Raw genomic sequence first — 27,286 nt, forward strand, 5'->3', positions numbered from 1 at the left:
GTTTCAGTAAAGCATACCAAAATTAAATTCTTAGTAGTATGTGAGTATATTCATGTGAAGTACCTAAGGTAGTCAAAATCATAAGATTTTGGATGGCTCATTCTGTTAAGCATCTAACTCTTGATTTCAGCTCAGGTCATGATCTCAGGGTTGTGAGATTGAGACCTGCCTCTAGCTCTGGGTGGGCATGAAGCCTGTTTAAGATTCCTCTCTGCATCTCCCTTTGCTACTCCCTCACCTCATGTGCTAGTAAAAGCTTTCTCTCTTTAAAAGCGAGAGAAAGAGAGAGAGAGAGAAAAAAAGAATGTAGAAAGGTAGTTACTATGAGCTGGGGAGAAGAATGTGGGGAAATTAGTATTTCACATGGACTTTTTATAAACACAGAGAACACTTTGAGGCTATAAGGAAACTTTTAATACAAATACACATTTTCCAGATTTCCATATTTTGTGCTTTTTAAGGACTGAATATCCCTGGAATAGCAACCCTGCTCCTCTATTTATCACTTGTTTGTATTTTTCTAAATGCTATAAAAAACAAAGGAATTTGTTTTTAAGTATACCTTTTACAGTCTGCTGAGCACTTATAAGTATTAGATATTAAAAGGCATATTTTCTTCTAACTTAGAAATTAGGAGAAGGTGACCTGATTTGAATGTGTTGTTTTCTTGACGTTTAGAAATAGCTTTTTAAACACATGGATGCACATGCATTCATGTATTCATGCATTTGAATCTTACAAAATTAAATAATGATTTTTACCAATTCCATAAAGAGAAAGAAAGATGAAAAATTGAGGAGTAATTCCTTCTTATTTTGGTTATGACACGTGAAAACAAAACAAGACAGATGTCATCCATTAGTATTAGTAACAGTGAAAATAACCACAACAGCTAGCACATTTTTAAGACATATACCAAGCTCTAAGTGCTTTTACATTCTTTTAATCTTCAAAGCAGCCCTATGAGATTCTTATAATTATTTATCCCCATTTTTTTTTCAGGTAAGATAAACAGAGACACAAAGAGCTTAAGTAAATTTCAATAGCTACCCAACCAGAAAGTTATTGGGCTGAGATTCAAGTCCAGATAGTCTGGCTCTAGAGCCCATGCTCTTTTCTTTTTCTTTCTTTCTTTTTTTTTTTTTTAAGATTTTTATTTATTTGAGAGAGAGAAAGAGTGAATGAGAGAGCACAGAGAGAGGGAGTGGCAGAGGGAGAGGGAGAAGCAGGCTCCCCACTGAGCAGGGAGCCCCATGTGGGAGTGGGACTTGATCCTTGATGTGGTAAGATCAAAACATATTATATATATATTTTTTTCAGCTTGGCAATAAATTAGTTCAGAATAGAAAGCAAGAGTCCAGCTGCTGTGATTCTTCAGTAAAAACTGAGCCTCTCATTGGAGAGCTGCCAGCCTGCCCTACCCCCTACTTTCCATATAGCTAGCCCTGCTAAGGCACTTGAGAGAAGGGGGAATGGAAAAGTCTCAAACCGAAACTCCCTGGTCCTGGAAAGGGCCAGTGTTGTTCCACCAGTTCCCTTCAGCCATAGCTGAGCAAGAGGAGAGCCTGTGGAGATCTCTGCAGGTCCAGGAGCTGAAGGCAGACACTTAACCTTCAGCTACCTGGGTAGCTGAGCCACCCAGCCACCCCTCTTAGTCATTGTACTACATTCTTCTATGATCTAAAGGAGTGTTAACCAGATATGTCACATGCAAATGGCCTGGCATCTATCTATAGGACAGATGTCTTACAAATGCAACTTTTGGTACAATGCAGAAAATAGAAACAACAACTGTAAACTTTTGGCTGAATTTTAAACAGGTAGCCATGAAGATAAGCAGTACCCTAACAACTGTGAAAAAGCAGTTGTTGAAAACTAGGTAATTTGGTTGAAAACTATGAATTTCTCTGTTTCCCTATATGATTTTCTAAACAAAACTGTGTGATGATATTTTCTGGTATTTGAGTTATAAACAGATAGGAAATGCATGTGAATTCAGGGGGAGTTTCATTCAATGGGAATTCCAAGTCTTGCTGTTTCTTGTACACTTCAGGGGTGCTCCCACCTCACAGTCTTTGCCCTTGCTGGTCTCTTGAACCTGCATGCCTTCCTCTCTCCCTTTTCCTCCCCTCCTTCAAGTCTTTCTTCATTTATCCCCTCTCTAAAGCCTACCTGCATCATTCTGTCTTAAATTGCATGTCTCATGCTGGCTTTCTTCGTCTCCCTTCTCTCTTGTGTTTTTCTCTGTGCTAATTACCACTTCATAACATGTTATATAATTTATTTATAATTTATTGTCTGTCTCCCCCAAATGCATGATACACTCCAGAAGGGCAAGGATTTCTGTCTATTTTGTTCACAGCTGTATCCCCAGAGCCTGACTGTAGGAAGCACTCAGGAAATACTTGTTGAGTGCATTCAACATATCTCTGATGTCAAAATATTTCACATTAAGATTTATTGGGTAGTTAACCAGAATTAAAGCATTCATGCTTTTTGTTGCAAGTTAAAGAACAAATCTGAGACAGCCAATCCACTTGGTTTTGAATAGTCCCTAGCACATAGTAACTTTTCAATAACTATTAAATATCTAGTATACTACAATAGTTAAGGTTGTTAGTTTTATAATCTATTCTACTCCCATTCCTACTTTTTCATTGTAATGTTAAGACAAAACAAGCAAATATATCCCGTACTTAATGCACGTTAAATTGTAAACAAAGAGTAAATAGATTTCTTTTGAAATTGTATTCTCTCTTACAAGCAGATTTCATCCAGCTAATAAAGCCCTTGAATTCATCATGTGTTTTGGCCTTTGTTCCTAAATTTTATCTCAATTTATGTTAATGTTTATATGTCACTTTAATAAGAATTCATGTGTTATTTCTGTAAAAACATAAAAAGAATGGAAGTCCTGTTTTTCTTCAGAATCACCTTATACTCTGCTATGCATTGGTTGCCATTAGATGTTGTTTACAGCAATGTGTTATTTTTTTTAATGAGGAAGAAAGTCATTGTCTGAAATTTTAAATTCCGGCCTACAGAGGTAAAAAATTTTCTCAGACATCTTTATGAATAGAAAATTAGCCACTTTAATTTGATAATTTGGTTGATTTTAGCAATATAATGCTGTATGCAGGAAAAGAGCATGTTGTAGCCAAACAGGATATAATGTGAATGTGTGCTTCGGTGTGGGTTCACAATCATACCAATAATCTTTACTGTCTAAGTTATACTTTCCCTCTGGGTATGCTATTTGGATATAATGGAAAACAGATGTTAGGGTAAAGGGAACAACAAAAACAAAAACATTATTGACTAGTAAACAGAGAAATTATCTCTGGAAGTCTAGTCTTCCAGAGCTATTCTGCAATCATGCCAATGATTTCTGTAAACTTAGTTGAAGAAAATTTTTAGGGTACTTTGAATTATATACTCATTGAACAAACACATTGAACATTTGAAGCATTCATTTTGCTAAATGCTTTTAAGGAACTCACAATTGGGAAGATATATAAATAAATAGACATTTTTAATAAACCTTTAGTGGAAATGAGGGTAGGGTGCTGTAAGAATATAGTGTACCTGATAAATAATGTGGGGGGAAGATGAGTTGTCAGAGAGGACCTATTTCACTTGTCTTTTCTAGCTTTTATAGAAAAAATAGTATTAACTGTTCTTTTTCTTAAGTGCCAAACCATATGAAATTAAAATTAGGGGCATATTTTACTCACTTTGTACATTTTTTTTTTGGAGGGTTTTTTTTTTTTTTTTTTGGAGGGCACTTTGTACATTTTGATTCACCATCATCCCTAGATATTTTGAAAAGTTATATTCAATTTCCATGAAATTGGCTTTAATCATGGGGTAAGGCTGCCTAAATATGCAAACATACCTGGAAAGCTTTCAAAGTATTTTTTCCACAAGTGAGTATTTTTATGTTTAAACACTTAGACACCTGATCTCAATACCTTTTAATGTGCCAGATGTAAGATCTTTCCCAGGCATACTTTTAAATACTTGTGTAAAGTTAGACTTCAGAAATGCAAACCAATATAGGATACTTCATTTTATTTCTAAGGTGGATGTTGAAGCAAGTTGATAAATAACATTTAAAAAAATTTTGTCAGCTGGTATCAAATATTCTTCCTTTTTACATCAATTCATTTATTCATTCAATAAATATCAAGTTTATGCTATATGCCAGGTGGTGTTCTAGGCACTGGTATAGATACATTTTTACTACTAGTATTATCAGACTCATCTGTACAGAGTTCTGTTATAACCGACTACTACCTAGTTACATGTTCACCGTGAGGCAAGGCTTATAGAATTCTGCAACATGCATCCATGTGTTTGGTCAGTGTGGTTGTGGGATCAGTTCTTCAGTATTGTGTGCGGTTTTTGTTTTTTTTTTTTCCTTTAATATATTCATCATGTTGCTGAAACATTAACTGCAAAAAGATAGAGCAATTGGACCATCCAAAACTTTATATACACATTGTTCTAGAAGACACATGTAACAGACATGTAGGTAAAGGAAGGCCAAGGGGTTAACTAGTATAAAGAGAAGCAAGTTCTGACCTTAGACTCATTTCCTCATCTGCATTAGTGTATCACTTTTACTTTTTTAAAGATTTATTTATTAATTTTAATTTAATTTATTCATGAGAGATACAGAGAGAGAGAGACAGAGAGAGAGAGAGGCAGAGACATAGGCAGAGGGAAAAGCAGGCTCCCTGAGGGGAGCCCAATGCAGGACTTAATCCCAGGGCCCGGGATTGTGACCTGAACCAAAGGCAGATGCTCAACACCTGAACCATCTGGATGTCCCCATTATTACTTCTTTAAAAAGAAAAAAAGCTTTTAGTGGTTGCCCCAGAGTTTGTAACATACATTTACAACTAATACAAGTCCACTTTCAAATAACACTGTATCACTTCATGGACACTCTAGGTATGTTACAATATTCCCAATTCATTTCCTTCCTGCCATCCCCTATAACATTGCTGTTACTCATCTCACTTATCTATAAACCATAATCACCAAATACTTTATTACCATTATTGTTTTGAACAAACTGTCCTCTATTAGATCAATTAAGATTTTTTTTAAAAGGTACTGTTTTTACTTTCTTTATGTAGGTCTGAGTTTCTGCCCTATATTATTTTCCTTCTCTCTGAGGAACTTCTTTTAATATTGCTTGCAAGGCAAGTCTACTGCCCCAGATTTCTTCAATTTTAATTTGTCTGAGAAAGCCTTATTTCTCCTTTACTTTTGAAGGATAATTTTGGTTGGTAAAGAATTCTAGGTGGTGGGTTTTTTAAAAGAAAAAATTAAATATTTCACTCTACTTTCTTCTTGCTTACATGGTTTCTGAAGAGAAGTGTGATGTATTGTTAACTTTCTTCTTTGTAGGTAAGGTGTTTTTTCCCGTCAGGTTTATTTCTTTTCTTTTTTTTTTTAAATTTATTTTTATTTATTTATTTATTTATTTATTTATTTATTTATTTATTTATTTATTTTATGATAGTCACACAGAGAGAGAGAGGCAGAGACATAGGCAGAGGGAGAAGCAGGCTCCATGCACCGGGAGCCCGACGTGGGATTCGATCCCGGGTCTCCAGGATCACGCCCTGGGCCAAAGGCAGGCGCTAAACCACTGCGCCACCCAGGGATCCCTCGTCAGGTTTATTTCATAGTTTTATCTTCATCTTTGATTGTCTAGAGTTTTAGATATGTTATACTTATGATATATCTATGGATTTTACTTATTTTTATTTTATTTATTTTTTGGTGATGGTGGGATGGGTAGGGTATTTATCTGGTTGAAATTCTCTGAGTTTCCTGGATCTGTGGTGTGGCATGTGTCATTAATTTTGTAAAATTCTTAGCATTATCACTTCAAATATTACTTCTGTTCCTTTCTTACTTCTCCTCTTGGTATACAAATTACATTGTATTTTATATATATTGTATCTTTACTATCCTATTCTTTTTCTTTATTTGCATTTTAGTTTTAGAAGTTTCTATTGACATATCTTTGAGCCCACTATTTTTTTTTCCTCCTGTATCTAGTTTACAAATTAGCCCATCAGATGCAATATTTATTTATTGCGATTTTGATTTTTAGGATTTCCTTTTGATTCTCCTAGAGTTTCCATTTCTTTCCTACATTACCCTTATGTTCCTGCATGTTGTCCACTTTTTCTATTGGATCTTTTAGCATGTTCATTTATTTTAAATTCCTGGTCTGATTATCCCCAAATCTATATCATATCTGAATCTAATTCTGATGTTTGCTTTGTTTTTTCTAACTGTATTTTTTTATTTAAAAAGGCAGGGGAGAAAAAAGGCAGGGGAGTTAGCATACCTTGTAATTTTTTATTGAAAGCTGGATAGGATGTATGATATAAAAGGGACTGAATAAGTATACAGGTCTTTAATGTGAAGGTTTTTTTCTCTGGCTAGGAGTTAGATTGGGTTTACAGTCTGCTGTAGCTGTGATGTTAGGAGGCAAATTTTTTTCAGTGTCCTTGTTTTTGTCTTCCTTGTTGTCTTTGGATTTTCCTATATCTTCAATAGAGTCTAAGGCTTGCAGTTCTTTTATCTGAAATCTCCTGTTAGAAGAGCCCTGTTGACGTGTTAATAAGATGTGGGGTGAGATACACCTGGGTGGCTCTGGCTTTGGCTCAGATCATGATCCCCAGATTCTGGGATAAGCCCCATGTGGGTCTCCCTGCTCAGTGGGGAGTCGGCTTCTCCTTTTCCCTCTCTGTGTGCATGCTCTCTCTATATATATAATAAATAAATCTTAAAAAAAAAAAACGATGTGGGGGGAGGGAAGGCATGCTGTAGTCCTATGCTTAGGTCTCAGCCTTTAGTGAGCCTAAGATGTGTATTTCCCTCCCCCCATCTTGAAGGCCAGAGGGGCCTTTTCCAAGGAGAACAGAAACATTGGGAGTATTTCAAAATGGTTACTTTTGCTTTCCTTCTGCTGTAAGCGTAAGGGAATTTTTCTCTGATCTTCACTGTGAGAACCTGGTTAGGTTCTTAGAGGATAAAACTGCGGGATTATCACCACCACCACCCCCCCACCGGCAAGAGTGGGCCCCCCGGGAGTTCTTAACTCTCAAGTGAGTCTTCACTGAGCTGCCAGCAATTCATCAATTACAGTTGAAAACATTGGCACAGATATTGGCTCCAGTGGCCAGGTTGCTCCTGCCCTTCTGCTTCCAGTAAACTGTGATTATCTGTATTTGCCTGTTTGTCTCTTTGGTTCAGTATGATTGGTCTATGAAGAGCTATTTAGTTTGAGTTTGTTCAACTTTTTCTTGTGATGACTGTAGCATCAACTTCCAAGCCGTTTGTGTGTTAGACCAGAAACCTTGACCCTAGATTCAGAAGTCTGGGATACAGATGGCAGGAGATACAAGAAGATGAGGGAGCTTTGCAGCACACTAATTTGAATTACAAATTTAATTTTTGTTCTCAGTTTTAGTTTGATGGTGTGAACTGTGGCCTTACCTTAGCACATCCTGTATGAATCTTCTCCAGATGTTGTGTTGCCTTAAACTCCATAGTGTTATTCCTGTTCTGCCACAAGACCAACTAAGCCTCCAGTCTTCCATGATTTTTGATTATCTATGACCCAGAACTAACATACTTGTGGTGGGCAATGTGAGCTTTGGTTTTCAGGTGAATTTCCTGCAAATGTAGAATTGTTGGCTGATTCTGAGTAAAGTGAGGCCTAAGAACTCAGATTCAAAAGCTGTTGAATTTCACACACTATTAAAAAGGTATGGTAGTAAAAAAAAAAAAAAAAAAAAGGTATGGTAGTAAGTGGTTGGCACTGCACATCTTGTCTCTTAGAATGAATATAAGAATATAAATATTCTGTTTATAAAAGGCAATGTAATGGATATCTAAGTGGCTTGCCTATTTTAATTACATAGTTCACAAGCTGTATTAAAAGTTAAATTTGAGAGAATGTATATTGCTATATTTTCTTATAAAGGAATGCTATCATTCATCTCAAGTATTCTTTGAGGTGGGATTAAGTTTACTTCAAAACAGATGGTTGTTTTAAGATTTAATGTGCTGGAATTCAGTCTAAAAATCTTTTAACAGTTTATCATAGAACTAGAGAAATATAGCATGTAAGTTTTTAGCCTCTTTTCCTTTAGCAATTTGTTGTTAGAGATAGAACTTTTTGCAATCAAGAAATTAAGAAAAATGCACTTTCCATCCATTCTTCTTTTTAACGTCACCATAGACATGTACACCTATCAATACCATAGGGGAATAGAAATTTTAAAATCAGGTAGTAAGCATAAAATAATTTTATATTCCCCCTTTCAATATTTCAATGTTGGCAGATTATTGGGTATTAGCCCAGCGGAGGAAAGGAGCTAGATGCTGGAAAGGTAGTAGCAGTGAGGCTAAATGATAAGAGTTTCAGGAAAGGAGGGACTAACAGGGACCAACAAAGCAGTGAATCAAGCAAGGAAAGGATTAAAAAATTGCGATTGAAAACTCACCTTGGGATGCCTGGGTGGCTCAGCATTTGAGCATCTGCCTTTGGCTCAGGGCGTCATCCCAATCCTGGGATCGAGTCCCACATCAGGATCCCTGTGAGGAGCCTGCTTCTCCTTCTGCCTATGTCTCTGCCTCTCTCTCTGTGTCTCTCATGAATAAATAAATAATCTTTAAAAAAAAACTCACCTTTTTTTTCATTATAAGAACAGGCTACTTGACATAAGGGGTTAATAGGCACTTAACTAAATGTCACGAAGGCACACTTGTGGGTCCACTTAAAAAGCTTTGGCAGGATCACTATATTGTACACCTGAAACTAATATTACCACTGTATGTTAACTAACTGGAATTTAAATAAAAACTTTAAAAAGGCGGGGGAGTGAAGCCTCAGAGGAATAAGGTTTAACTGAAGCAGCAGAGATGGTGTCGTATAACTTTCATTTCTTAACACGTAACATGAAATAACATTCTTGTTGTTGGCAGACAAAGTCTCCTTTCAAAAATGGTAGTGATTTTACCTGATTTGGCACCTTAAAATCAGCCATTTGCATCTTAGTATAATTGTATTTAAAGAGCTTAAGGGAAAACCAACCTCTATCTTTTTTTAGATAAAAAATACTTTGCTATAGAAGAAGTTGTTTGCAGTCATGGAATGTTGGTTTTGGTCACAGAAAAAGACTTAACTTTTAGGGGTTTTCGTTGAAAGTATGTTTTGAATTGAGACGTTTGATTGTTTTATAACTTTTTAAATATTTTGTTAAAAATTGATAACAGTGGAAAACTTGGAAAGCAGTCTTTAAACCAAGGCTCTTGTGAATCCAAGCTAGAGAAAATAACATTTCTCTGTGATATATTTAGTCACTGTTTATATTTAACTGGAGCTTTCAAAAGATTTGCTCATAGGAATATTAAAACCTTATTTTATGTATCTTCTAAAAGAGGTCATTTGAAACTCTCATTTTAGAAGTTAATATCGCAGCTTTTGCCTTTATTTCAAGGAGCTATTAGTTGCTTTTATAGATTTAATCTACATGTAAAGAAAACAGAAAAATAAACATGAATATAAATTCTAGATTTATAGAACTATAGAGATATAAAACATATAAGATATATAAAACTTATTTGCATATAACTATGCTAAGTATATGCATGCTAAATCAATAGAGACTGATTTTGTAAATGCATGATATGTATGCCCTCAGTTTTAAAGGACAGCTTCATCTTGGCTTTAGTTGTGTGAATCTAGTCCTCAGATTTATGAAGCCAGTCAGAGTTAGTAGCTGACTGCATTTCCAGTTACCCCTAAAAGGAGTGAAGCACAGCTTCCCTGATACATAGAACCAAGGATTATTTGAAAGCATACTATGGAAGTCTCCCCAACTTTAATCGTGATATCTTTTGTTTCACTTTCTTTTATTTCAGAAATCTGTCACATACTTCTGTGTTAAAGCCTAGAATACTGTACTTTGATACAATTAAAGTGTGTTAAACACAGATTATCTTCTGTAACATTTGAAATTGGCATCTTTTAAAATTTAACACACAGCAATGTGAAGTGTAAAGTAGCATATTATGTTTCAGGAAAAAAATCCTTCTCTTTGCTGGGATTAATGACTGTTAAAACCTTCCTACAGGGGAGGTGGGCGGGGGGATGGGGTGACTGGGTGACAGGCACTGAGGGGGGGCACTTGACGGGATGAGCACTGGGTGTTATACTATATGTTGGCAAATCGAAATCCAATAAAAAATATACAAAAAATAAATAAAAATAAAACCTTCTTACACCATGGCTTCAAAGGAGATTTGGATTTGTTTATTTTATGTGGTGGTGAAATATCAGGGGTACTTCATATTCCTGTCTTTAAGGTCCTTTAGTCTATCCTAATGAGTTGGTTTAATGATGTACCCATTTTTAAATGCTGTCCCTACTGTCTTACATTCTGATTATGACGTTGAAAACTTTTTCCTTGAAGTCATGATCTTCACATTGTTTTTACATTGCTTGGTATGTGAAGAATTTGGAATGTCTCATAGTTGATATTTAGCTACAACCAGCATCACTCCAAATCTGTAATCTCCTCAATTGAAAAATTCCTTCTTAACTGGGGATTTGAAAATACAAACCTTTCATTTTTTTCTAGACACCACAAAATGCTATTGTTATCAGCTTGTGGGAAAACAAAGTGACTAATACAGCTCACATGAGAACGAGCAGAGATTTCTTTACATATGCTTGTGATTTAAGCTTTGCCAGCTTTTATTAAACCAGTTGCAGCCTCCATGTGACTCAGTTGTAGCCACATTCCCTTTCTTTCTGCTCTGCTTCCATGTACTTCTCTTGTGAACTGATAGGACCGCCCTTCAGAACAGAAAACAAGTGAATTCATGAAACCATGTCTATCAACTGTATTTGACTTACTTAAAAATTTTGATCCATCTTGAGTTTTGTGAAACTTTGTGAAGTTTCTCACTATTTAATAAATCTAGCTTTGAAAAGAGAGCTAGGCCAATAAATAATCCTAAAATAGGAATATCCTCAAATAACAAGCCTTGGGATGTTTTTTATTTTGCGTTACCAGAAGTAGAAAGTCCTTGCCTGAAATTTTGTGTAGAGGTTCTTTGTTATACTTATTTTTTACTTCTTAGCTCAGCTGCAAATTTCTCTTCATTTGAAACTAAATTTTTGTCTTTAATGATTTATATTACCTCATTTTGACTAAAAATTTTCTCCTCTAAAAAATGATGTCCTTCTATTTACCAGTATAGAATAATAATTACTTCTCATAGATTTTGATCTTTATTATAAACTGTTGAACATTTTAAGGGCTTTCTTAACCCTGTCTTAACAGTTGTACATGCTTGGTCTTTCAGTATTCTTTTCACCTCTTTTGGGGGCTATAAAAAAGTATTTTCTTGTTAAATAAGAATGATAAATTCACATATGCAGCTTCTTCTCAGAGATTATCAGTTCAGAATAGTATTTTAGAGTTCTAAGAACTCAAATGCTGGATGAAGAGACCTGTTTTGTCTAGTGTTTCTGAAAACACTTGCTCAAGGATTGCTATTTTTTGCAAAATCCCAGTTAATACTACTATAGCACAAGGTTCTGAAAAGTTCAATTTCTTAGATGTTTCTAATAACTAGGCAAAGTGGTGATCACTTTCCTCAGAGGAAGTTTAAATGATTAAGTAGGATTTCTCCTGCAAAAGATTAAGCCCCCCCCCCTTTTTTTAATTTGTTGGGGGGGGGGGCGGGTAAAGAGAGAAGAGGGATTTTGATCATTGCTCATTTATCCAGAAACCTGGAACCTGAACTGTTCTGAAATTTAGCTAACATTTAAAAAAGAAATGAAGGGGATCCCTGGGTGGCGCAGTGGTTTGGCGCTTGCCTTTGGCCCAGGGCGCGATCCTGGAGACCCGGGATCGAATCCCACGTCGGGCTCCCGGTGCATGGAGCCTGCTTCTCCCTCTGCCTGTGTCTCTGCCTCTCTCTCTCTCTCTCTGTGACTATCATAAATAAATAAAAATTAAAAAAAAAACATAAAAAAGAAATGAAGAGTGGTAATGAAGACGAGCTAAAATATAGTATGTAAAAGCAGATACAATATGATAAATATATTTTGTTTTATTTTTTAAAGACTTTTTTTATTTATGAGAGACAGGCAGAAACATAGGGATAGAGACAACTGGGTGGCTCAGCAGTTGAGCATCTGCCTTTGACTCAGGGCATGATCCTGGGGTGCTGGATTGAGTCCTGCATCGGGCTCCTGCAGCGGGGTGGGGGGGGTGGCTGCTTCTCCCTTTATCTATGTCTCTCTCTCTCTCTCATGAATAAATAAATAAAATCTAAAAAAAAAAAACAAAAACAAAACATAGGCAGAGGGAGAAGAGGGTCCCCGTAAGGTGGGACTTCATCCCTGGACCCCGTGATGACGTCCTGAGCCCAAGGCAGATGCTCAACCACTGAGCCACCCAGGCATCCCAAGAAATATATTTTAATAACATATATGTCTTAGAAAACCCAATAGAATTTTATTATTCAAATCAATTGAAGGGTGATGATATCACTCATTTTACTGACAAGATAGTACAAATCTTTTTCTCTTTCCACCACTTGCTTCAGTACTATTTTCTGATACACTGTTCTGGTGTTTTTCCATTGAGTGAATTAAAGAATGGGATATATGATCTGTTTTCACAAATGTATTACAGAGGTCTGTAGACTGAGACCTCTGTGTATATACTTCATATGGAGTTTTGGAATAATACAGAGGTTATTTTTCTTGCTATGGAGAAATAGAGAATTTTGGAATGAGACAGAAAATACATTTACAAAGTTAATGAAGACTTTTATTTTTATAAGCATCTGCTTATTCTAGAAATTCATTTTTGGCTAAACTCCCAGTTTTAAAACTGAAGATAGGGGGAAAAGAATCTGATTACAATAAATGTTTGACTGGGTCTTTCTTAAAGACTTAATGTTCTTCCAAATTCTCATTAACCTGATCTCTGAGGACAAGATTATAGGAAGAATGCATTCGTTGCTGAGCTTTCTTGATCTTTCTGCACAGATACATTAATTTGGGGCTACAATTACTCTAGATTTTAGAAAAATTATTGATTAAAGGGGAACTGGTGGACATTTCTGGGAAAATAATTTCAGGGAAAATCATTTTAAAAAGGAATATTAGCTCTGATTTCTGCCTTATCTTAGGAAATTTTTGTGATATTTGACTTAATATCACCCCAAAGGGAACTAATAGTCCCAATAGTTGTAGACTATAAAATCTAAATGTATACTGTATGATAGAGAAGGCATTTAATCAAAGACTCCCAAGGATATTTAAGTGTTACAGTTAGCATTCCTTAATGTTACTTGTATATGTAATTTATTATGAGCAAAAAAGAACCCAGAATATAAATGGTAGAGAAACAAGTTTTAGAATATAGATTTATCATTGACAAAGATAATCAGAACTATTTATCACTGAGTGTTTTGAGATCGCGCCCTACCTTTACCCACATGCTATAATAGCATTTGCCTAAATGCACAATCCAAGGAAGGAAACAATAAATATTCCCAGGTCCTTGTTTACTTAGTAATAGTTTCAAATATCCCCAACCTTAATTACAACTCTTGTGATAAATGAGGAAATCATACTGGACAAATAAAAACTGATACTTACCGAGAGCTTATAGTATGTGCTTGAGGTTGTTCCAAGGGCTTATATTAATTTAATTCCCTCAAACCTGTAAGGCAGGTACTATTATTCCTATTTCAGAGATGAGGAAACTGAGGTATAGAGTAATTAAATAACCCGCCCAACTTCTAGAGGTAATAAGGATTTTGATTCAGTAAAGCCTTGAACTCTACAGATTATATCAGTTTGCATTTTCCATGAAGCAGTTCCTGAGATGGTGTTGAAGTGTAAGAAGTACATAAGGGGTAATGCCTGTGAGACATTAGCAGAGAAGGAGGGTAAGGCAGGGAAAAAAGCCTTCAGACCACAATGCACATCTGGGAAGCAGAATTGGGCAGAGAGCACCTTGGACTATAATACATATCTGACAAAGTCTCAGCCAACCTAATGGGAAGCTCCAGAGACAAAATTGCTTGTTAGATGAGTTTACCTTGAGTATAAATGACCTGGCCCCAGTATTACTGCTGTGCTCAGTAATTGCCTGGGGACTCCCTGGGAAGAGTGTGGCTGTGGATGGAATGCTGCATCTCCAATCTTAAACCATTGTGGTGGAGAAAGCTGTCTATAACTGCACTCTTAGGCAAGTTCTTTCTTGAAGGGCAATCCAAACAGCGTATTCCCTTGGCTGCCCAGCACCACACAGCCAATTCACAGATATCAAGTACCATGTCACCTCCATCAGACTGCCAAAAATGTTTAAATCTGACAATGCCAAATGCATGTGAAGCTGGGGATGAATACTTAACACTGCTTTCAGGAATGTAAATTCATAAAACACTTTGGCAGTATAGTTAAGATTATCATAACCTACTGTATGGCATTTGCACCCCAGAGCAACTCATTTGTAGGGAGGCATGTTCATAAATTTTCAGAACAGCATTGTTTGTAGTAGTGAAAAATTTAAAGTATTTTGAATGTCCATCAATGGGAGAATTGATAAATTGTGTATATATAGCATACAGTATTGCACAGCACATAAAAATTGAATGACATTAGTGCTTCATATGTCCACATGAATATATCTAAGAATTACAGAACTCAGGGAAAAAATTCAAAAGGAGACCATTAAAAAAAAAAAACAAAAACAAAAGGAGACCATTCAATTCACTCACCCTGAGCTGTGAATAATGGCACTGAGATGTCAAAAGGATCAGATACCATTCAACACCCATCAGATTCATATACGGTTTTTATGTATATAAAGCTTAAAAACAATGTGAGGTTTGCTTTTGGGTAGCATACATTTGTAGTAAAAGTATAGCATGTTTCGGAATGATATGCATCAAATTTAAGAGAATAGTTAGCTGAAGGAATTGGGATCAAGGAGGGGCAGAAGGGGTTTTAAGTGATATGTGGCCATTTTTTTTATTCTGAAATAAATATGGCATAATGTCAACATTTCACAAAATTGTGTAGGGAGCACATGGATGTAGGGAAGCATTATTCTCTAATGCTTTTCTCTATGATTAAAATATTCTGTTAAAATATAAATAGGTATTTAGTAGTGAAACAATAGGTACATATCTAAACCTTATTCACATAGCATCCTATTTATAGATCCAAATAAATAATACATTCAAGGAAGCTTCACACCATTTCACTGAAATCCATTTTAAAAAAGTTTTATAAGGTAAAGCAGACTTGATAAAGAAGAACCAAGCTGGAGGTTATCACAATCCCAGTCCCATAGACTACAAAACTGTACTAATCAAAACAGTATGATACTGGCACCAATATAGACACATAAATCAGTGGAACATATTAGGGAGCCCAGAAATAAACCCACATATGTATGGTCAATTAATCTATGACGATGGAGGCAAGAATATGCCATGGGGAAGGTGTCTTTTTGCTCCATGGTATTGGCAAAATTGGACTACTTTTTTTTTTAAGATTTTATTTATTTATTCAAGAGAGACAGAGAGGGGGAGGGGCAGAGACATAGGCAGAGGGAGAAGCAGGCTCCATGCAAGGAGCCCGATGTAGGACTCGATCCCAAGACTCCAGGATCATGTCCTGAGCTGAAGGCAGACACTCAACCACTGAGCCACCCTTGCATCCCTGGACCACTTTCTTATACCATAAATTAACTCAAAGTGAATTAAAGATGGGGCACCTGGGTTACTCAGTAGGTTAAGTGTCTGACTTCAGCTCAGGTCATGATCTCCGGGTCCTGTGATGGAGCCCCATGTCGGACTCTGGGCTCTGTGCTCAGCACAATGAGTCTGTTTCTCTTTGTCCCTCTCCCTTCTCTCCTCCTCCCATCTCAAGCTTGCTCGCTCTCTCTCTCTCTAATAGATAAATAAAGTCTTTTAAATAAATGGATTAATGACCTAAATATGAGACTTGAAACCATGAAACTCCTAAAAGAAGACATAGGCTGTAGTCTCTTGGACACTGGCCTTATTTATGGATATGTCTCCTGAGGCAAGGGAAATAAAGAAAAATAAAAGATTGGACTCCACCAAAATTTAAAAAAAAAAAAGTTTCGTATGGCAAAGGAAATCAACAAAACAAAACAGCAACCTATTGAATAGGAGGGATATTTGCAAATGATACATTTGAGAAGGAGCTAATATCCAAAATATATAAAGAACTTATACAACTGAACACCAAAATAGCAAGCAATTCTATTAAAAAAATGGGCAGAGACCTGAATAGATATTTTTCCAAAGGAGACAAACAGATGGCCAAAAGACACACGGAAAGATGCTCAACAGTATCACTCATAATCAGGGAAATGCAAATCAAAACTACAGTGAGATACCACTTCACATTTCACTTCACATTAGTCAGGATGGCTAATATTAAAAAGGACAAGAAATAAATGAGAGCAAAATTGTCAGATTTTTATTTTCTCACTTTCATGAATCAGATTGGTAACAAAGTCCAATTTTTTTCAAAAACTGAATATTTTATGTACTAGTAGGTGGCCTGAATTGTTAATTTGATAATTTTCTAATTCTTTTTATAGATTTAGAATTGCCAACAAAGAAGTTCTAAGACAGGTAGTGGAAAGACTGAGAATTTGGCTTAAAAGATTCAGTTTATAAGTGAAAAGGCAAAACTTAAACCCAAGTAGTTACATTCTAAGCCCCTTGGATTATTAACTCCATTTTAAGTGTTCCTTTCAGTAAGTACTATTTTAGGCACAGAAATTACTTGTCTTGGCTTATATTTCTCAGTGATACCAGAATAAAATTAGTAGTTTACAAATCTTAAATTATACTTCCACACACCCCTATAGTAAACTCAGTAAATTACCTAAAATTACCCTTCTAACACAAAGATAGCTTTGTTAATCAGATTTTGAAAATATGTCAGTTTGTCAAAGAGTTGCATTCTTGAAAATTTAAACTGAAATATAAGTGTACTTGTTAACTCAAAAAAGTATCATGGTCATTTAAAAATGGTTTAATGCAAAACAAAGTTAAACAGTTCTTAGCACTAGATTATATTTTATTCCTAAGAACTGTTCAAAACTAAGTAGGAATTCTATAATAGAAATCTAACTTTTGTATATTGGATTAAATCAATTCAACCAACTATTAAGGTATTTTAAAAGAGAAAAAGTCATTGACATGCAGATAAATGTACCCATACAGATGCCAATAGAAATAGTTTTAAACCAGTTTGGGTTTAAAAGATTTCAGTACCACTGGAACATATGCTGGCTTAGTTCTTAAGGCCCCCAGGGAAGAAAAGAGCTTATTAGTAAAGCAGGGAACATGATATTTTGGTATTTTTACTGGTATTAGGCAATAATACTCCCATAAGAAATACCACTAATATGGAATTATAGACACATACCTTCAGGACACATTATTGGTAGGTGGGCTCTAGTTATGAAGATAGTTAGTGTTCAAACTTTGACATTAATCCAGATGATTGTGCCAAAGAAGCCAGATTTGTAATTTACATTGGATTTGTGCCTTCAGCTATTTCTAAATGTAGAGTTCTCAGATTTGTCTTGAATAATATGCATAGATTTCTGCTATTCAGTGGCACAAGAATGTGTATCGTCTTTCAGTGTTTTTAAGGAATTACACATGTAAAAAAGTCTTTCATTTTTACTTTGATTTTGAGGTTTCATTATAGAATAATGTGATTTATTTATTTTTTTAAACAAAGCTAAATCCAAATGAGGGTTATCTCTCTCCAAGTAATACCCTGGAACACTGTACAATAATTACTGTTAATATTCACAGTACTTTCGGAATGCCTCTTTGAAGATTATCGTTAGAACCTATAGCAATTCTTTTAAATATCATAATGATGACATTTTAACTAAAACCCTTTGAGGCTGATATTGATTCTTGGGAATAGTAAAAATGAGACTGTTGATCCAAGTCAATATTTGGATCTAGTTCTTATTTTACAAAATATTTGTTCAAATCGATTATTGCTGGTTAAGAAATAGGGAGGAAGATAACCTACAAGAAAGAACTTTAAAACAATGGAACTGATTTTAGTAGATTTACTAGAATTTTAGTGAATTTTACTATCTACTATCATCCTAAGTACCAAGTACTTGATTTTTCTGTCTTTTCTCTTAGGCGCAGTACTCACTAGTATGTCTATTCCTGTGACCCTGGGTGTTATTTGACATTCCTGGCCATTACTTGTTGCTACATGGTGTCTAAGGATCTTTCTAGTTTGAAAATCTTATGACTCTAATAACCTTCAGCAAAATAACGTATAATTCTCTTGCTGCTCAAAACTTGATTCCTAGTGTTTTGTGGAAGTTGTTGGCTTTTAGAAATAAACAGTTTGATTTAGACTAAATTGAGAAGGAGACATAGACAGATTTAGTGATTCAAACTGTAGAAGTAAATGACATGATTGAGGTTTGGGATAAGGTATTTACCGAAACCTGCATTTGAGGAGACCTTTAATTCTCTATGGTAAATTTGCAGATGGGGTTTATAAAAACATTTTCTAAGTTCTTTATATGAAGGCGTTCTGGCAAGAGAAATGACAGACTAAGAAGGTCACAAAACAGTGCTATGTAGAAGCACAGATCATTGCCCTGAGCATTTCAGCCTATATGGGTGCTGCCCTCCAACTGAGAGCCCAGGATGCAACCTATCCCTTCCCATATGCCCATCTCTCTACATTTTACCTTTGTAGTCCATCAAGTGACCTCGAGACACAATTCTTAGCAAATCCTGCTTCATGTCTATTAAAATGTGAATTGTTACAATGTAAAAGTAACACGTCATTTATCTAGTTCCATATATTCTTTCACATACTTCATGCTTTGTGTTTCATGTTTACTAAACCAAACTCCCAACACTCCTCCCTCTGAAACTTTTTCCCTGTCTTTTTAATAAAAGACTTCCTTGTGTCCTCACTTCCTCCATAGATGTTCCCTTTACATTCTTGCTTCATGGCAACATGGCTCTCATTTGAGACTCCCATTTTTCATGTAGCACTTTCAAACAGTGATGCTTATTGGTCCACACAACATTTTAGGATTGGGAGATGAGATCAATATCTTCTCTCCTCTGGCTCTTTCAGACTATGAGCCCTCCATCCTCATTTAATTACCGCCCCCCGCCCCCAGGCTTCTTTGAGGTTTATGTCAATTAGGTTTATCATCTCTCTATCTTCTCCCAGTTTAAACTACTCTCCCCCAATTCTCACCCATTTTCAGTCTTGTTCTCAGCCCCGTTTAACTTTCATGTCAGTGACCTTTCTTGTATGTTGGCCTTTCTTGTTCTTAAGTTCTTCATTTCTAATGGCCTTTACTGCTACATCACTTGAGACACCCACTCATGGGCCTTATCTTTCCCTGCAGCTGTTCAAACTCTAAAATACTAAAGTCATACATCTTAATGTCTCCTGACAACTTCCGTTGCTTACGTATCTCTAGTTGCTGGAACACAGCTTATTCAAAGCTGAACTGATCTTCCTTATCAAACCTGCTTCTCCTGAGGTTTTCTACTTTTTAAAAAATATAAGCCATCCTTTGCCAGGTTACCAAATATAAACTTGGAATTCATTCTTCATTTCTTTTTTCTCATCATCTGCTTCTCTTCACCTGATACTGTTAATTCATAAATATTTCTCAAATCCGTCTGCTTGTCTTTGTCCTGTTCTTGTTTCCAAGTGCGTGGCTGGGTTTTTGCAGCAGCCTCCTAAGTAAGCTTCCTGCTCTAGTCCTGCCCTTGTGATAGCCATTCTTTATCTTGACTGTGCAAAGTGAGTCAGTCTAAAGTAGAAATGATCATGTTGTGCTCCTGTGTAATGTCCCACTCAGGGTCAAGTATAAACCCCCAACACGGGTTAGAGGCCCTTCATAATCTGACCTGGTTTACCTCTCTAGTCTTCATTCTTGTCTCTCCCTATAAATACTGTGATTCAATCATATTTACTTGATTTCAGTTGCTAGAACATAACATTGATTTATTTAACTCAGGGCCTATAAGTATGTTCTCTCTGCCTTGAAAATTCTTCCCCATCCTCTTAACTTGGCAAGTTCCTACTAATCCTTCAGGCCTCAGCTTCCTCTGGAAAGCCTCTCCTAATCTCCTTAATTTTAGGTAGGTGCCCCTGCTCTGCATTTTGGCGCCCTAAATATCCTTTGTTATACTTTTTATCACACTGTGTTGTAATCTTCTATTTACTGTATTCTCCAAAAGATTATAAACTCTGTGAGGGCAGGAATGTGTCAACAGCACTTAGAGTATTCCTGACCCCTCGTTGCCCTCAGTGTGTTATTTGATAGATGAGTAAATAAGGGAAGGAAAGAAGGATAACCTTTCCTTTTGAGAATAGCAGAGATAATAAACTTAGACAAGATCTCATCACATAGTACCTATTTAAAATACCATGACAAGACTTTTTTTAAGCATGTAAATGATTTCCATGGGAAAGAAAACAAAAGCAAGGAGACTAATCAAGAGATTGTAGTACTGTTGTGACCCTGTGGCCCAAAGAGCCTGAACTTGAATTGAGGCCCTTAGAACAGAAGGCAGAACAATGAATATGAAAGAAAGAAGAAGGCACAACAGAACTTGACCCCAGGATGTGAGGGGAAAGGCAAATTAGAAAATGCTTTTAGTGCTTTGGCATTGGTGGCGCCAATGATAGAAATAGGAAAAGTTTGAGCAATCAGTTTTGTAGGGAAAAAGCTTAGAATTTTCAGGAGCTTTGTATTTATATGTTAAATTAAAAGCATAAAGGATAAGAGTTCACTGATTTTGGAGGCAAGAAGTAACTTTTAAAATGCTTTTCAGGGATCCCTGGGTGGTGCAGCGGTTCGGCGCCTGCCTTTGGCCCAGGGCGCGATCCTGGAGACCCGGGATCGAATCCCACATCGGGCTCCCGGTGCATGGAGCCTGCTTCTCCCTCTGCCTGTGTCTCTGCCTCTCTCTCTCTCTGAATAAATAAATAAAAAAATAATATTTAAAAAAAAATAAAATAAAATGCTTTTCAGTAACATATACCAAGTGGAAATTTTAGTTATAAAAGCAGCTTTGGAATTTGTTGAATTTTAAGGAACTTAAAATCTCACAAACTGCTGTGTTTTTTTTTGTTTGTTTGTTTGTTTTTTGAGTAGTCAACATCTAAACAAAATGACTCCATTTTGCTTGTGATTCTTGGTTGTCCTTGATATTGAATTGTAATTTTTTTGATACTATAGAAAATTTCACAGAAACTCATTTTAGAGTAAGAATTGTTAACAAGGGCACCTGGATGGCTCAGTTGGTTAAGCCAAGTTGGTCTGCCTTCGTCCCAAGTCATGATCCCAGGATCCTGGGATCGAGCCCCACATTATTAGGCTCCCTGTTCAGTGGGGAGTCTGCTTCTCCCTCTTTATCTGCCTCTCCCTCTCTCTTGTGCTCTCTTTCTCTCAAATAAATAAAATCTTTAAAGAAAAGGAATGGTTGACAATATATAACAACACTGTCTTCAACATTTCTTTCTCATTTAAAGAAAAAAGATCCATAATGTAGCATTTCTCCAAGTCTTTTTTACTATCATTTTGACAACAGAGAGTTGGAGATTCTTTGAAAGATCAGCAACAGAGAGAGAGATTTAGAAGTCATCTGTCTAAATATGACTGATGGGGCAGCCCCCGGTGGCACAGCGGTTTAGTGCCACCTTCAGCCCGGGGTGTGATCCTGGAGACCCGGGATTGAGTCCCACGTCAGGCTCCCTGTATGGAGCCTGCTTCTCATTCTCTCTCTCTCTCTCTCTCTCTCTCTCTCGATCTGTCATGAATAAATAAGTAAAATCTTTAAAAAAAAATAAAGATGACTGATAAATCCCTTAGGATAAGTGAACTTGATAAGGGGAGGATTATAGATAGAGGGGAAAAGAATGGAAGAATGGATGATTACTGCTGGATCTTTATAGTCTCCACTCTCACAGAGAATAATTAAGAAGTGTCAACAAAATATAATAGAAGGGATGATAAGAGAAATGAGAAGAATACTTAAATGTTACACAATGACACAGATGTAAGGTAGTAGGAGGTGGGGCTATATTACAATGAACTAACAAGGGAGTGGACAATTTTCTGTTTAGTTCTTACCTACAATGAAAATAAAACTCAGATGATTCTTGGCCAGAGGGAACCTCACTGAATTTCAAATTACCTATCTTAGAATTCTATTCATGGGCCCAGCTGAAGCCTCCTCGAATTCATGTTGTCTTCCCTAAATCCTATAGTTGATCTCTTTTGAACCTTTGACTTTCCTTTTAACCAGAGCCTCTAAATTTTTGCTTGTATCCTTTATCTTCTCAATGAGACTGTAAGCATTTTAAACACCAGATCCATGTGTCCTATTACTGCCAAATTCTTCAAGCATCCTCAGGCTCCAGTTACATTATTAAGAATGAGTAATTTGTAATAAATTATCTTTGAGGAACCCATCAGGACTAAAGGGCTCTGGATCTTAAATACTGCATAGTGCCATATATGCAATAAATCCTGAAAGAACCACATTTTACTGTATCTCTTAGGGAAAATAAAAATGTGCTTGGTTGACCTGGTTACAGTGAATTTATAATCAAAGAAAGACTAATTGTTTTCACTAATTACCTGTTTATATATTTTCTATAATAAAAATACCTAGGGTATTGAATACATACAAATGCTATCTTGCTAGTTTTATAAAATTACAACTCTTTTATTTGATCAATTCAATCATTTTATTTGTAAATATATTGTTCACTTCATTGACTTGGTTATGACAGTGGTGCTCTTGGGACCCGGTATATATATAGTACTTAAAATGGTGGGCCCTGCGGTTCAGTCCAGACCCTACCACTCATTAACAGTATGCACTCAGCTATGGCCCTTAATCTCTCTGAGCTTCAGTTTCTTCATCTGTAAAATGGGTAATAACTACCTTCCTTGCTGGGTTATTGAGAGAATTAAATGACAACATCCATATAAAGAGTGGAGCACAGCGCCTGGCACCCACGAAGTGCTGGATGTAGTGATTAGTCACTGTAATGAGGTTTTCTGTGGTTTAACAATGCCACAAGATAAAATTTGCAGTTTTCACAGGCTAATTTTATGGGTGGTATTTCTGTTAACTTTTAAAACCATTTACACCCACTGTTTTATGTGTTATTTTGATCATGAAATAGTAGGTTCTTTTCATAGTTATGTAGAATTGAATTGGCTAACATCCTTGGGTTCTACTACTTATAATTTCATAGTGACAAGGCTGGTTCAGTGTGGAACAAAATATCTGTTACATTTTTTTTTTTATTATATGATACAGGATGCTGTATCACAAAATGAATCCAGGATGCCTCTCTCTAAATCTTTAAGAATCAAATCAGAGTTAACTACCAGGTAGAGAAAAGTTGTGAAATTGAAACAGATATACAATATTCTCCAGGGAACAATTCTAAAATAAACTTTTGTAAATGATAAAGTATCTTGTGTAGCATTTTAGTACCTGTGGCTGGCTATTCCTAGATTTTACTTAGAAAATATTATAAACTTGTAGCCTGACCACATTGTGTCCTAAACACTGAAGGCAAACCGTACTGTGGGGATTTCATTTTAACCACAGAGAAATTGTAACAAGTCCAAAACCACAAGACCCGAGTAAGTAGTAGATCCGGGAATAGAACTGAGAAGGCTCTGATTCGTCCTCATATACTGAAACCACACAGTTCTGCTGCTTCTGAACATAATGACAGATCGTCTAATGCTGCTAGACCGTCATCAGTACATGACACATCAGGAGCAAACTGTATGAGGGTGCTGTCTGAAAGCACACAGCCTTTACTTTCTAAAGGCCTGTGTGGAAACCAGAGAAGTAGGAAAGGAGCCATTCCAAGCACCAGATGATTGTGTTTGGGGTGATCGGTTGCTACCACAGGTTCTCCTTCTTTGCTAAGGTTGTAAAGAAAAGTAGTAATTTATAATCATAGAAATGCTTTTACTCATTCTTAAAAACATTTTAGTAATTTTTAATAAGGCTAGCTAAAGAGTTTGCTAGAATCGCATCATATATATAAGGAGCATAAAGATTTTATGTTCCATTCAAGATTTGAACCCAATCCCACATTTTACTTTAACATTTTTGCTACATTGCCTTTAGTTGATTTCCAAGCCCTGAAATGGTGGTTTTGAAGGATTAGTTCTGCTTTATTGTTGGTGTTTGAGGAAAATTTTCTCAACCTCCTCACTCTGTTAGGCCTATTCCTCTTTACTATTTTATGGGTTAAAAATTCCCTGTTATCTTTTACTGTTAAATTTTATCATAGACTTTTAGTGAGATTATTTTCTTTATTTCTGAAATATACATTTTTAAGATTCCTTTAGTTGAAGTCTTTTGGTTTTTATTTATCTGCAGATGTCTTTGTTTCAACTCTACTTATAAAATACATTATATTCATTCATTTTTTTTAAAGAAGTATAGTTGCATTACAACATTGCTTTCGAAGAGTAGCTTTGGTAGACATACTGTCCTAGGATGACAGTTATTTTCTGTTAGACCTTTAAAGCACTGTCTATGACTTCTATTGTTAGTATTAGGTGAAAAATGCTTCATGATTATAGGGCAGTCATGCGTCAGTCTTTGCACACTGAGAGCTTATACGTATCATTTAATTCTGATAACAAATTTATGATAATATGCCGTTATTATTCTCACTTATTCTAGTGTAGATATAGAATCACATGACAGTTAAGAATACAGAATAAATGAGGAGGACAAGATTACACCCAGGAACTCTGAATCTAAAGTCTGCGTTTTAAACCACTGCCACAGCCAAGCAAATACATAAAGAGAAAGATGAGAGATAAATATTATTAAATGTTAAAGGTATTTACAAACCATAGTAATTAAAACAGAGGCTTTTTTTTCTGGATAAAGATATTAATACACTAATCATTACTATTGGACTGTTATTACCAGGAAGTATCAACATGGTGTGCCTGTTTTCTCATATGTAAGATAAGAGTAATAATACTGCCAGCATCATAGAGTGGTTGTAAAGAATAAGCAAGTGTATACAGACACATACATACTACTTAAAAAGTGAAAAAAAAATTTGTTGCTACTAGCAATAGAATAAAAGAGGAAAAGCACAGAAAGCAAATCTACTATATAACATAATATAGTATCTGATTACCGTTGATGAGAGGAAATGATAGACTATTAAATAAATTATGCTGGCATAGTTGGATGATTTGTCTTTTTCTTAACATTCTGCCCCCTAGACTTCTGGGGTGTCATACTTTTATGTGCCTTCTCCTAAACATGTGATCATTTCTTCTTTCTCCTTTGTAGCATCCTTAGCACTTAAACACTGATGTTTCCTACTACTCTCTCCTTGACTACTGTGTATGGATGTGTGCATCCTAGTAGAATTTTAATCACGCTCATGATTTTAATTACAGCTATTTATATGGACTCTCAAATATATAAAACAGAAATTTTGATTATCTTTTTTTTTAAATGAAGACAGTAAGAAAATAAAAAATAATAAAATAATAAATAGATAACAGAGATTATTTCCTAAATCGATGCTCTCACCAGAAGAAATTTTTGATTAATATTTAAATAAATGTTTGTGGAGAAGACTGTAAGAAGCATACCATCAAGGGCAGCAACTATAAATAAAAAAATTTTAAAAATTTAAAATTCTTTTTGTAAAAACAAGCAGGAATACTGTAAATGATTAATGGCACAGTATGTGCTAGAGTAGGAAAACCATATGCACATGTAGGAGACAAGTAGAGAAGTCAAGATTTAAAAGGATTGGGAAACATTAGGAGTAACCATTGGGTGTGATGGAAATGGAAGCTGATGAAGAAAAAATGAGAAGAATCACATAGAGAGCAGCAGTGGGAGTCTAGCCTAGGTTGGAGACCATAAATCTGTAGTGGCAAGGATGTTCATGGCGATATGGCTTTCTCTGGCAACTCTTAAAATCTTGGGTTATTGGGGATCCCTGGTGGCTCAGCGGTTTAGCTCCTGCCTTTGGCCCAGGGCATGATCCTGGAGACTCGGGATTGAGTCCCACATCAGGCTCCCTGCATGGAGCCTGCTTCTCCCTCTGCCTATGCCTCTGCCTCTCTCTCTCTCTCTCTCTCTCTCTCTCTCTCTCTCTTTCTCTCTCTGTGTGTTTCTTATGAATAAATAAATAAAATCTTTAAAAAAATTTAAAAAGAATCTTGGGTTATCAATAATGTTAATTTCAGGCACCTGGGTGGCTCAGTGGTTGAGTGTCTGGCTTTGGCCCAGGTCATGATCCCAGGGTTCTGGGATCAAATCTTGCATCAGGCTCCTTGTGGGGAGCCTGCTTCTCCCTCTGACTGTCTCTTACCTCTCTCTCTCTCTGTGTCTCTCATGAATAAATAAATGAAATCTTTAAAAAAATGTTAATTTCTTTTGCCTTGGATAGGTTAGGTAGGTGGATGATCATACAAATAAAGGGTGAGACAACCTGCTCATTTCAGAAGTAAAAATCTGTCCAATATACTTCAAAGCTCAAAGCCCTTCAGTGTTTGGCCATTGCTGTAGAGTAAAAACCAGAACCCCAAATTTTAATGGTTCTCATATAAAATTCTGACCTTATCTTTTAGTATACCCTTACATGTATCACCACATGATAGCCAAATAGGGCTTCTTGCTATTTTTTAAAGACTGTTTTCTTTCTCAATTTTCACCTCAATTATGTTGCTTCTAGTTTTTACCTAGCGTGTAAGAACCTACATCTCTATTTTTTAAATCATAGCCATTCTTTAAAACTCAGTTCATTTATTGCTTGGTCTGTGTCACCAGCCAGAAGTGATATCTGTCCTCTCAACATCTGTAATTCCTTGTTTATACCACTTTTAGGTTACTTTTCATTTATTTCAAAGTACTTTTGTTTCTAGTAAATTTTAAATTCTTTCATGGTAGGGACCATATTTTTGTAATTTTTATATTATTTCACAGTGCCAACACAATACTTTTTCTGTAGTAAGTATACAGTGAATATTTGCTGAACAGACATTGTATTACATGTTTATAGTAAGTAGCAAGATAGAATTTTTTTGAGGTTTATTTTGATACGTTATTTCAA

At 35.8% G+C, this 27,286-nt stretch overlaps 1 protein-coding gene across 1 annotated transcript in view; it reads left to right on the forward strand.

The window, feature by feature from the left end:
* Nucleotides 1-27,286, forward strand: part of ME1 (malic enzyme 1) — a 196,219-nt gene that overhangs the window by 122,850 nt on the left and 46,083 nt on the right. The window lies entirely within an intron of this gene.

Source organism: Vulpes lagopus, chromosome 1, assembly GCF_018345385.1.
Source record: "Vulpes lagopus strain Blue_001 chromosome 1, ASM1834538v1, whole genome shotgun sequence".
Taxonomy (NCBI): domain Eukaryota; kingdom Metazoa; phylum Chordata; class Mammalia; order Carnivora; family Canidae; genus Vulpes; species Vulpes lagopus.